This window comes from Euprymna scolopes, chromosome 7 (genome assembly GCF_053919585.1).
Source record: "Euprymna scolopes isolate OS-2025 chromosome 7, ASM5391958v1, whole genome shotgun sequence".
Classification (NCBI taxonomy): Eukaryota; Metazoa; Mollusca; class Cephalopoda; order Sepiida; family Sepiolidae; genus Euprymna; species Euprymna scolopes.
In genome coordinates, this window is record NC_136488.1 from 137,616,707 (window position 1) to 137,630,132 (window position 13,426).

At 32.9% G+C, this 13,426-nt stretch overlaps 1 protein-coding gene and 1 long non-coding RNA gene across 6 annotated transcripts in view; one reads left to right on the forward strand and one right to left on the reverse strand.

The window, feature by feature from the left end:
- LOC145279992 (neo-calmodulin-like) overlaps nucleotides 1-13,426 on the forward strand; it is a 500,860-nt gene that overhangs the window by 282,044 nt on the left and 205,390 nt on the right. The window contains exon 1 of one of the 4 annotated variants that reach the window (XM_080131602.1): nucleotides 1,782-1,939. The exons of the other annotated variants lie outside the window; for them this stretch is intronic. The gene's annotated coding sequence lies outside the window, so the exon portion shown is untranslated. Of the gene's footprint in view, nucleotides 1-1,781; nucleotides 1,940-13,426 lie in introns of those variants that run through there. 4 annotated transcript variants of the gene reach the window in all.
- LOC145279994 (uncharacterized) overlaps nucleotides 4,257-13,426 on the reverse strand; it is a 68,595-nt gene continuing 59,425 nt past the window's right edge. For both annotated transcript variants that reach the window (XR_013868516.1, XR_013868517.1), the window contains exon 3: nucleotides 4,257-8,605. This is a non-coding gene — a long non-coding RNA (uncharacterized LOC145279994). The remainder of the gene's footprint in view (nucleotides 8,606-13,426) is intronic.

A 13,426-nucleotide genomic window follows, 5' to 3' on the forward strand; every position in this document is an offset into this window, starting at 1 on the left:
ATACTACATTTCAATTTCTCGTTCTCTGTTAGTGGAGGAGAAATCCTTCACGACTAAGACAATTTTTTTTTTTTTTGTTCCTTTTCTCCACATTAAAAAAACGACTTTGGTGTGTAACTCTGCCCTCGTGGGGAGGGGAAAGCAAATTAAACAGAAACATAATTATAGCTTTTGCGTGACGTCATAGATTTATGATTTGCGTCATCTTTCAAAACATGAATTCAGACATTAGCGATAATAATAAATAAATAAATGGTTAAATATTATTAACACCGTTTGAAATTATTTTAATAGTTAAAAATAAAACTGGAGTAAAACTTGCGGAGTATGCGCTGTTTTACGGTTGTTGTAAAAATGGAACGGAAATTCAAATTTCGTTCCGTTTTAAATTCGGTACATTTTTACGTTACGTCCAGCTCATTGTTCTCATTCGACATGTCAATTTTAGTAGGTTTTCGAGTATGCTGATAAAGTTAGGGGTATCTATTCCGAAAGCCGTTGCTAAAATGGGGAGGTTGGTGTGTTTATTCGTTGTAAGCATACTCGAAAAGCTATAAAAATAGACATTTCCAATGTGAACAGTGAGTTAGTTGGTCAGTTGGACTTATGTAAAAACAAAAAAATATATACAAAAATGGAATACCAAATTGATTTTTTTTCGTTTAAAAATTAAATTATTTCGTTTTAGTAAATAAAATTTTATTTTTATATTAAAAATGTTTTTTGTTTTTTTTTCTGTACTTTTTGTACGATTGTTAAATGTTATTCTTCGATTACTTTCGTTTTTTTTTTTTGGAGGGGGGTGTTACAATTTAAAAAAAACAAAAGATTAAAGCGGAACGAAATTTTAATTTCCGTTCCATATATACAACAACCGTAAAACAGCATTCTCCGCAAGTTTTACCAAAAATTATTTTGCTTTGACTATATATTGGTGTTTGAAAATAATTAAATAAAAAACAATTTAATATTTAATATATATTAAAATTTGGGTTCGTAGTGCCCATAATTCTAACTATTTTGACATTTTTTTTTTTAAATAGATTAGATGAGTTTAAAAAATAGCGCTGAAATAATTTTTTTTTTAATGCAAAGAGCAGATTATTTTTAAATGGTTATATAATTGGGGCGACAAAATTCGATTACAGAACAATTCATTTTGAAATAGGTTGAGTTAACATTGTTAGCACGCAGCGATATCAGGTAATAAGCAGTTACCTTTTCGCCTTTGTTGAAATGGGCGTGGATGATTATAAAGTACGTATAAATGGGGGCAAGGTACATAATAATAATAATAATAATAATAATAATAATAATAATAATAATAATAATAATAATGTCATTGCAAATTTTGAAATTCGCTGCATCGGGATGTTTATGCTGATTCCATCTGCCAAGAGAATACCATTTCGAGAAAAAGATAAAAATAGTTCGTGTTTAATTGCAAAATACGTTAGTAGGTTGTTGCGCGACCGTCGACTGTCGAGCACCGTAGAGGAACAGCGGGTAGTCAAAGGGAACGTTAGTGCACGTTCCGTTAAGAAAAAAAATGATGAGGATGCTGGGGGTAAGGGACAAATGTAGAAGAAGAAGAAGAAGAAGAAGAAGAAGAAGAAGAAGAAGAAGAAGAAGAAGAAGAAGAAGAACGTTGAAACGTGATAGGACAGATGAAGCGAATTAACGTGTACTCTGTGTGATTACAGGGGTATTATTGCGACTGTTCTGAGCACAGAATAAACAAACAACGGATCTGCTTCACAGAGCACAGCATTCAGATTCTGGGGAAGGAGCCAACGCAGCACGATTTCTTTCTTTCTTTTTCTTTTTTGGACCGAAGTAAAAACCGTTTCCTTCGTTCGAGATTTGTCATATCGCAATCCGCATCTCTGAGAAGCAGACGGCAATATCTCACTCCGACGCTGACATATTCTCACCTCAGGTTTGTCAACTTACTTTATGCGCTCTTCAGCAAATAAGATTCGTTTGCTTCTGTGGTTCTTTAACACTTATAACTTAGACACTTTTATTTTATATCCTACATATACATATATATAATTAATACTGATGATTTTTTTTTCTTACACAGGAATTAATCAGTGACTCCTTATTGCATTGATAAAATCTAACGTTTTCGCCCTATGCAAGGAATATTGCCACTTGGAATATGAGGGCTACCATTTGGGATCGCGTCTAATAGGGAACTGCATGGAGTTGAGCAGCGACATGCCTGCTCATATTACATTTAAATATTTGCAGGTTACTTGCAGTCCAGAAAGCAGGAAAACCTAGAGGGCGTTCCAAAGTCTAGCAATCGCAATTCAAGGGAAGAAGCTATCAAATGGGAGACTTTTCGACATCTATGAACCTCTGCATTAAAGGGGTGGAATTTTGCTGTCTGTCGAGTTAGTCGGGAGGGACACAAGTGCTATGAGTTCTTCAGAGCACATTCCATTAAACCACTTATAGAATAGACACAGGGATGCAACATTGCGGTGATGAGGCAGAGGTGTAAACTTAGCCGATAGTGCGGGACTTTTTAGATTTGAAACTGATTTTTTTGGATCCTGTCTAAAAATGAGAGACTAGCACCAGATGCATCAACCCAGATGTGGCAACACTGCCCTGTGCTTAATAAGCAGAGTTATAAATTAAGGACATAGATTTATTTAGGCGAATATTTTGGCTACACAGGTGCAGACATGTTTCAGCTAGAGGTTTCGTTTTGCTTAGCTTCGTCAGCCCAAGTTGTGAAGAGGAAAACATTTTTTGTTCGTTTGTTTTTATATGTAACCAAAATGTTCAAAACGATTTTTGTGGAATCTACCCGATTGATATATGAAAGCTCTGGTTAATATAAACAATTAATTATTGAGCTTAAGTTTAACTGTTGTATTAAAACATATTCTGGGTATGAAACAAAAGTATATGAAAAGAATCATCTCACCTTGGGTGATTAAAGAATTGCTTTAATTTACAAATCCTAACTTCTCCCTGTGTATGTGTGTGTATATAAGAAAGATTCTGTAATTGTGTGTAGTGTATAATTTAATTCTTTAAGGCTGTGTCAATGTAATTTAATTACTAAAAAAATCTGATACGAGAAAGCAGCAAATGGATCAAATGATAATGTTGGAGAATTCAATAATTTTCAATTCATTTATTAATGCAGTGGATATGATTTCCGGGTGAAATTTGTTTTTGAAAAAGAGGCTTACCCCTAATTTTTTTTTTTTCACAAAATAATTTACATCGAAAAACTTTTTTGGAAAAGGAGGCTTACCTACAATTTTTTATTTTTGAAAAAGATACTACCTCGAAAGTTTTTCTGAAAAAGAGATTTATCTCGAAAATTAAAAATACCCTGCCATCCTAATTTGATACACTATGCTGTTAGACAAATTAAAAGTTAATTAATTCTTCAAAAAATTATTAAGACGATCTATTTACTTGTTGTCTCGTATAACCGTGTTTACAACAAAATTGCATAAGCACCACCTTATAAACATCCAACTTTTTATATATAGTTATAAGAAAAAAGAAGTCGTATTGTCCATTTCCTGTCCGTACATTTGGACAAACTATTCATGTATATATATATATATATATATATATATATATATATATATATATATATATATATATATATATATATATATGTACACACACACACACACATATATATATATGTATGTATATATATATATATATATATATATATATATATATATATATATATAATGGACTCTGCCGTCGACTTTTACGCATGAGCCTCCACCACAACAACAAAGTTGCTCGGAAATCCACACAGATGATTTGTTCATATTGGTCAAGGCTTTGTATGGAACTATCCACACTTTTTGGTATTACTGCTCATCTTTGTCGGTGCAGATGACTGCCACAGCACAGAGTACACAGTAAACCGCAGGTTTTTACATCAGAGTTACCTTCTCCTAGATACATGTCTTAACGAAGACTGGAGGTGCATATCTCCCAGTGAATTAATGCGGTCCTACATACACCAAACTGGAAATTTCTACGCCCAGTACGGACTATACAGCGCCTAGAATTCCCAAATGGTCACCCATCTGGTACTAGCCAGGCTCAACGTTGCTTAACTGATCTGGCTAGAACCTCTTTGTCAGCGTGATTGTGCTATATATATATATATATATATATATATATATATATATATATATATATATATATATATATAGACACTATAGAGTACGAGTTCCTTAATTGAATACTTAATTCATTAATTAATTATTTGATCTATTATTTTTTTTATTCAATATTATTCAAGTAAAATGCGTTTTATTCACAGAAAACACACACACACACACACACACACATATATATCTATATCTATATATATATATATATATATATATATATATATATATATATATATATATTCAAGTTAATGCTAATCACTGATACATTTTTATAATCTTTTTTCCTTTGATGATAAATGTATATCTTTGAAAATCCATGGATTAATCTTTTCCTTTTTATCATAAGTACATTTTGAAATTTTAATATAGTAATTCATTCAATTTTTATTTTCAGTATCAAATGTTCTTGGGTTTTTAATTGCTTGGTTTCCAATTCTTTTTTGATATGTATGAATTTTTTTTCTATTTTTATTCATTGTTTATGCGCGCAATTATTTATCGTGTTCGTTCATATACAACAGCGTGCATTGTGTACTCCGTTTTAGTTTGTTTTTTTCTGACACGATTATCTCCCTTTATTTTTAATTAAATTTATTTTGTTTCTCAGTGAAATTTTATTTAGATTATTGACTTGCTCTACTTCAAAGTTTTTTTTATATAAGATTTATGTATTTGTACTGAAACAGCGCGGCACAATTTTTTTTTCCCGGAAATTTAAATTAGATTCTTTTTTTTTTTTTTTTTTTTTTTTTTTTACATATTACCAGCGGGGGGGAGGCTTTTCCGGAGAGTAAAATACGCATAAATATGATATTTTAATTTGTCCAGATTTCGTATATATTATTATAGAGTCATGATTTCAAAAGTTTAAAAAAATGTATCTGGGTGCCATCAGCTCGAATCGAAACCGAAGCTGTAGCATTCAAAGCTGGTTACGTTACCATAGTATCAATGAGACACGCAATAAAATGAATAAAAATTAAAAATAAACTAAGATGAATGTACAAAATGTATAACAATTTTTCTAAATTTTGACCAATTTTTTACCTCTTAAAAACTATCTTAATCGGCTAAAGACCCATAAAACAACGGCCCGTAAAAAAATCCAATCATTTAAGACCCCTAACGCCGCTCTTCTACCTTTAGTTTCGGAGGAGATAGAGTTTGAATATATGGAGACAGACAGACAGACATATAGACTTATATATATATATATATATATATATATATATATATATATATATATATATATATATATATATATGTATATATATGTATATATAGCGTTTCATCTTTAATTTAAGATTACCTGTGCGATACATTAAGTAACGGTAAAAAGAATATTTACTGTGTGTGTGTGTGTGTGTGTGTGTGTGTGTGTGAAAACGCGCGCGTGTGTGTGAGAGTTCCTTCCCTATGGACTCGAAAACAGCTGAGCCGATTTTTATGAAATTTCACACGAAAGTACTTTATGTGTCTGACAGTGTTCGTAGATAGGTTTTCTATCCAAATATCTTCAATAAGCATCGATAATTGATAATCGTAATAATTCGATGAAAGAAAAAACAGGCGATTCTGACCAAAGTTAACACCTTACACAGCCTAACAGCATAAGTGCATTTAGGAAGTTTCAAAATGAATGTTTCTGTTTAAAGCACAATTGCACCATCGTATTTGACTTTTTCATTTTAAACTTAAATCCAAACCATTACTCCGCACAAGCAGAAAGGCAATTTTAGTTAGCATTCCTCATATTATTCGGAATCTAAAAAAAATGTCTAAAACTACAGAGTTCAATTCAGGGCATTTGGTGTTTAATGTCTGAATAAAATTCAATGAACGTCATAAATATTTTACGTGTCAATGGCAATATGCCTTGTCTTGAACGAATAAAATGTTTTGTTTTTTTTTTTAAATCCAAAATAACTGAAAGCAAGGCCCAGATACCGAAAGAAAGATCGGTATTATAACGGAACTTTCCTTGTTCCAGGCTAGTTGCACAATCAGATCTCGAGAATTTAGCCTACCTTATTATTTAATCCATAGCTGGAGAGTGAAGATATATCTATATTATATTTCTCTTGGTTAATCTATCTGTTTGCCTGTTTGTCCGTTCCACTTTTTTTTTTGGAAACTACTGAGGCGATCTGACTGAAATTTTGTATGGACCTTTTTTATAACAATATGGAGCGAAGTAAGCATTATGGTATTCGTTCGATGCATAGTTATGGATTAATATAGATTAGCCATCATAATACCACGTTTATTCTAGAAGATATTTCGGAAACTACTGGGCCGATCTGGTTGAAGCTTTGTATAGACCTTTACTATGATGCAGTGCAGCGAACCAAGTATTATGGTATCTGTTCGGTTCACAGTTAATTAATATTAATTATATATAATATTAATAGGATTAGTATTTGATGCAGAAATTAGTACAAATTTAAATATATTCAACCATAAATGTGGCATAAAACACTCATTCTAAACCCACGCGTTATAATTTTTGCCTGTTAAAAAAAAAAGTTGTTTTTTTTAACATGGGGGTCGCCACTTATCAAGGCCCGGAGGCCATTCAGGGATAAGGGCTATTGCGTATACAGTAATCAATGAGATAGTATTGTAGTAATCATTAGTATTGGGTTTTTTGATAGTGTCTTACTTAAGGGGGCGGTTTGTCAGGAGTTTGTTTATGTTGGACTTGAAGACGTCCAAGTTGTAGTCAGGTGGGAAACAGGCAAGCGGCAGAGAGTTCCACTGGCGTGCAGTTCTAAGAAAGAAGCTTTGCTCATGGAATCTACGTTTGGATTTAGGCACAGATAAAGAGTGAGGAAAATTATTGACAGTAGTTTCAGCCAGACGGGTGTTTCTCGTGAAAGATTGGCGAGGGGGAACGAGAGATTGGAGCTCAGACGAGCACTTGCCATGGAAATACTGAATTCATATTCTTTAAAATGTATTAGTGAAACTGATGTAGTAGCCCCGAGAGAATTCGAACTTGACACTCCAAGTTCACTAGAAAATCTGTTTTGTCCTTGGCTTTTGCATATGGCAATGAAACCGTTTTCAAATAGAAAAGATTTAACTTGGGACTTCTACCTGGTCATGGCTTACAGAATAAGAGCATGCTATCTCCATGGATTAAATAAAGGATTCCGTTTGAAAATCCGTGCAGATCCCCGAGTTCGACAGAAAGAATCCCCGAAGACGTTCAGAAGTTACGAATAAGTATATAAGGTGCTTCTTCATTTACCTACCTCCGATTTCCACGAAATCGGCTCGGGATCGCTTGGCAGCTGACGGAAATAACCGACAAAGGTTGGCCGAGTGTTCTTCAGATATTAACAAACGCGCAGTCTATTTTTATCAATGAAGACTACATTTTTTTTTTTTTTATAATTTGGAAGAAATAAAAATAAAATAAAAAATTAATCGCGTAGGTTAGGATTTAGAGATAGGATTAGAGTTGGGTTTGATACATGTTTGTAATTTTCTTTATTTTATTTCCATGTTTTTTCCTGTTTATCATTATGATTTTCTCGTATCGGTTTAACGTTTCTCGATTGGCCGCTTCTGGTTAATCCCATCAGCAGTCGAGCACACCCGAGAAACTTCACGGAAGCCACGGGTCAATAAATGCAGAAGTATCGTATATAACGTTATATCAAAGAAAAAGAGGATAGGGGGGGGAACTCGACTCATTTTCTGTTTTTTTAACAAATACCTTTATATCTAGTATTTCCAACAACGCATTTTTTTTTCTTTTTCTAAATATTTAAACACTTAATTTCTCCTTCTCCGGGTGCCTGTGACGTTTCGTCCCTGCTGTGACGTAACTCACGTGTCTTGAACACTCGTTTAGCCGAACACCTTGCTTCTCCGTCCACGTGTGTTCTTTTATCTCTGCTGTGATGTCATTTCGCGGAGCCGGCTTGGTCATTTGCATATGTTTATGTGGCTCTGTTATATATACACAAACTTAACTTTATATACATAGTGTGTGTCTATAATAGGTTCGTCCTTCGCACATTCAGTAGACGCATGTATTACATCTATGAGTTTGCAACAGTGAGTGCAGGCTTATGATGAATCTCCTATGCGTAGTTTTAGGTGCAGATTTTAACCGTGGCACGCGTTGGCGCCAGCCAGCTTTTAGCAGCATCGACATCTGGCAAAACAGCTACAAAAAAAAAAAAAGAAAAAGAAAGATTACATCAAAAGTTAATGTAAGAAAAAAAAAACATTTATGGAAAAATATTTACCGAGAGAAGTGTGAAATGATGCAGCTAGGTTAATTTATGGCCTCTGCTTCGGAGTTTATTCGTCGCCCGGTGATCAATTAACTTCACTAGCGCCACCTACCTATCCGGATTGCGTAGCGTTAGTTTCAAGATGGCTGCCAATGTTTGTGAACTGTTAATATTTACGCCCTATATAATATAAAATAAATAAACTTTAGTTATGTTTCACAAAAAAAAAAAAAAAAAATGAATAAAATTAACCAATTAACACAATAGAAATTTTTTAAAAAAGTAATGGATATAATAAACTTCAACTAAAACGTATGTTTTATAGCTTAACTCTTGTGAAACGAATTTTGGTGTTTTATTTAAGCTGATTATTGGTATTGTTATGACATGCATAATCCCAAAGGCACTTTATACAAAATTTGATGCGATTCTGATGATAGTATTAGAGCCTATATGTGTAGTAGTAGTAGTAGTAGTAGTAGTAGTATCATATAATATTCCGTATAATTTCAGGGGTTATTCATGCCATATTCGATGTAATTCTGTCAAATTGTTTTAAATTTATGTGCTTATTGTACTACTCGCACTACTACTACTACTACTACTACTACTACTAGACTAGAAGTACTAGTAGCAGAAGTAAACATGTTATGCCCCCCTTCCCGGATATATAAGGTATAGCTCGTGTTAAATGTAGTTGAATTATGTCGAGTAGTTTTAAGAACCTACATGTGATGGATAGACCGAATCCCTCTTCCAATATGGATAAATAAAACGTCACACAATTAATATTTAAGAGACAGTCAACGGTTGGATAATATTTCTATGTTGAGATTATCTCCCTTAGATGGCTCCCCCTATATATATATATATATATATATATATATATATATATATATATATATATATATATATATATATTATTCCATTTTCACCTACAACAATGCACAGTGTCACTTTGATGTAGGGGCCTACTATCAGGGACATAAGTTGCAGGGATACTATGTGGGGAGTTGAGCAGCAAGATGTCTGTCCACATTACATTTGAACTTCTGCATGTCAGTACAGTTGGGAAAGCAGAACCTCGGAAGGGAGTTCTACAGTCTAGCAGTTCTGGAGAAGAAACTATTGGAGTAGAAGGCTTTCATACATCTAGGGATCTCTACTGTGTAGGGGCGGGATTTTGCTGCTTGTCGGGGGTATTTACGTCGAAGGGGTACAAGTGCTTGAAGTTCTTCAGAACATTCATCATTAAAATACTTGTAGAATAGGCAGAGTGACGCAACATTTCGTCGATAGGACAGAAGTTGAAGCTTAGATGACAGTTCAGGACCTATCAGGTTGGCGACTCTCTTTTAGACCCTGTCCAGGAGAGACTCGTAGCAGATGCGCCAGCCCAAATGTGACAACAATACTCCATACATGGGCGAACGGTGACCTTATAGAAGTACAGGATACTTTCAGTTCTAAGTAGCTTTCTAGCACGGTAGAGAGAGAACACATGCAGTACATAGAAGTCCCAAATGGTCACCCATCTGGTACTAGCCAGGCTCATCGTTGCTTAACTTCGGTGACCTGACGGGAACCGGTGTGTCAAACTTGATTATGCGGTAACATGGTAGAACAATAACAAATGTAAATTGGCTAACAAGAATGAGAGTTCAATGTAAAAACATTGTTTTAATTTGAATAAAATAAAATACGCATCAAATGCGTTTGAAAGCCAAATCACAACGTAATATTACGAAAATAAACAAATATTTTACTTGTTTGAAATTTATCACAAATATATTTCGGGGGTAGACTCCATAATACACTGAAGATGGAGTATACCTCCGAAATATATTTGTGATAAATTTCAAACAAGTGAAATATTTGTTTATTTTTCTAATATTACGTTGTGAATTGGCTTTCAAACGCACTTGATGCGTATTTTATTTTATGTAAATTGGTTAGTTAGAATCAATTGTTTTTTTTTTGTTTTTTGTTTTTTGGCAAAATAAATAATATTCAAATCCAATTTTTTTCAAATCTCCTCGAGACAGTGTTATATATATTAGTTGTATGATATATTAGGTTGATGCAAAAATAATGTCGTTTTTTTTCACGTTTAACTTCATGTAAAAAAAAAAAAAAAAACATTATTTTTGCACCAACCTAATAAAATGAAATGGATCAAGTAATTCAAATCCCTGTAAGCATTATTGTTAAGTGGACATTGCTGCTCCGAGGTCTTTAAACATCTCATTAATTATTCATTTTCAATCATTTATATAAATAAAGCTTGATTGCGGACTTTCACGCGTAAATGTTGCAAAACCACACGGACACACACAAACATACATAATATATATATATATATATATATATATATATATATATATATATATATATAATGTGTGCGTATGCGCACGCGCGCGTGTGTGTGTGTGTGGTTTTTTCTTATACGGCATAATCGCGTTAGCACACCGGTCCTCGTCAGATCACCAGTTAAGCAACGTTCAGCCTGGTCAGCACCAGATGAGGTGACCATTTGGGAATTCTAGAAGCTGCGTGTGTTCTCCGCTTATCTGGGTATTTGTTTCCAGTCTCCTGTACATACAATCCACTTGCCTCTAGTATTTAACAATGTCGACTCAGCAGAGGTTTGTTGCAGATTGCGTACCTATTGCCACAAAAATTTCACGTGCAGGCATCCCTACGGTGGCTATCCATAGTCTGTCAAAAACTGAAGGAGCCTTAAAAAACAATATATATATATATATATATATATATATATATATATATATATATATATATATATGTGTGTATGTATATATATATATTCTCATATATATATATATGTATATATATATATATTCTCATATATATATATATATATATATATATATATATTCATATATATATATATTCATATATATATATATATTCTCATATATATATATATATATATATATTCTCATATATATATATATATATATTCATATATATATATATATATATATATATATATAGAGAGAGAGAGAGAGAGAGAGAGAGAGAGAGAGAGAGAGAGAGAGAATCAATAAAAAAAGAAAGCGACAATATAAAAATATATGCTAATGTATATCGATTTATTCGTTTATTCAATAAAGATAAGACATCAATTAAGGGGTGTAGGAAAAGTAAAATTCTTTATGCCAAGATATTTCGAAGCTCAATGCTTCTCGTCAGAAGAAAAGAGAAAATGCTAGGTAACATAATATGGATGCCATGTCTAACGATGTCTATATACGCTCCAAAGCAATTTGTGGAGCTTTGCATTATACCGATCAGTCGCCTTTTAAAGAATCGATCTTATTCTTTTAACTTCCCCATATATATATATATATATATATATATATATATATATATATATATATATATATATATATATACATACATATGGGGCGCATTATGGAAATAGTATTCCGACGAAATAGAGATAAGAAAGGAACAAACCTAGTTATGTGTTCATCAACGTTTCGTCTTTATTGTGAAACTTTCTCTGGATGAATGATATTAAGAAAACAAAACATCAGTACAAATATTTGAAAATATATTTTAGTGCAAGGAAATGTATGACCTTGTTCCATTTCAGAAACGAAAAGATTCGTTGGAAATTCAATAAGATGGGGGGGCATAGCGTTATGAAAGAGAGTAAGATTTTATATATATATATATATATATATATATATATATATATATATATATATAACGCCATACACAGGGTGACTCAAAAAAAAAAAACGGACCCAACTTTAATTAGGCCTCGTTTCTTAGTCTTTTGTCCGAATGAAATGAAACTTTGGTCATAACTAGTTTATTATATTCAAAACATCACATCAAAACACTAGGGTCTTTGGCCTTCTTTCTCCGTTGACTGTAAAATGCTCAGAAAAACAATTAAGTGTCCTCTGTTTTTTTTGGGGGGGGGGGTCACCTTGTAGTCGTCAATATATTTTTAAACGATACATAAAAATACACTCATCTTAATCATTAATTAGTGAATTGACCTTTGTGTTTAGAAATAACTAAATAACGATACAACAAGTAGGCACGATATCGGACAATGTTAATTAAGGAATGTATTTGTTTTGTCAGAAACGTGTTGGACATATTATATGTAAATCCACGTGAGGAATCACATGGTTGGGCACGTTTCTGGCGTCACAAAGAAAGATAGATTCAATATATTCAGTTAAGAGTGTTCGAGATCAGTCAGTCAGATCAAATAAAGTACTAGAGACAGATCAGTCAGCGTCGAGTCGGGAATGAGGAGAGTTAGCTAAGCACGTTTCGGAAGTGAAAGAGAGGGAATAATGGCTATGTAGAAATCAGAAAGGCATTCAAATTCTTGATTATCTCATCCGGATGGAATAAAGATCATCATATTTATAAGTCTTCGTTTTGTCATCTTTCAACCACGAAAGATAATATGTTTTTGTGATTCGTCTTTGTAAATGAACTTTGTGTAACACCCTTTCGAAGTGTTCACTATCTGCTCCCTTCTTCAAAAGTATTAACGGAATCGGTACTTGTACAGTTTAATCAAAACATTAAAAAATTAAAATATCGAAAAAAGTTTAAATTGTACGCATCCGTTATGGAATGAAATTCCCTTAAAAAAATTTCACTTAATTTCAGCATATATTTTTTTTTTTTTTTTTTTTTACAGCGAAAAAACAATTTGTTATAATACCGAGCAAAAGGTTCGATTTTTTTTTTGGAAGAAAAGCTAATATTAAAGAGGAGGAGGGAGTGTGGGCGCTTTAAACTGAGTTATCTCCCCGTGGCATGTTCAAAGATGGCTGACTTCAACGTGGTGTCATAAAAATGTGCTTTTCCGCTGTAAAAAAATTTACTCGATTAAGCTGTACAAGAACCACTTCCTCATAAATAATGGATCTTCCCCATGTTAAATGAACTATATCTCTCGCATCTATATCCCTTCTACTATTAATGAGAAAGACGTCCCCAAAG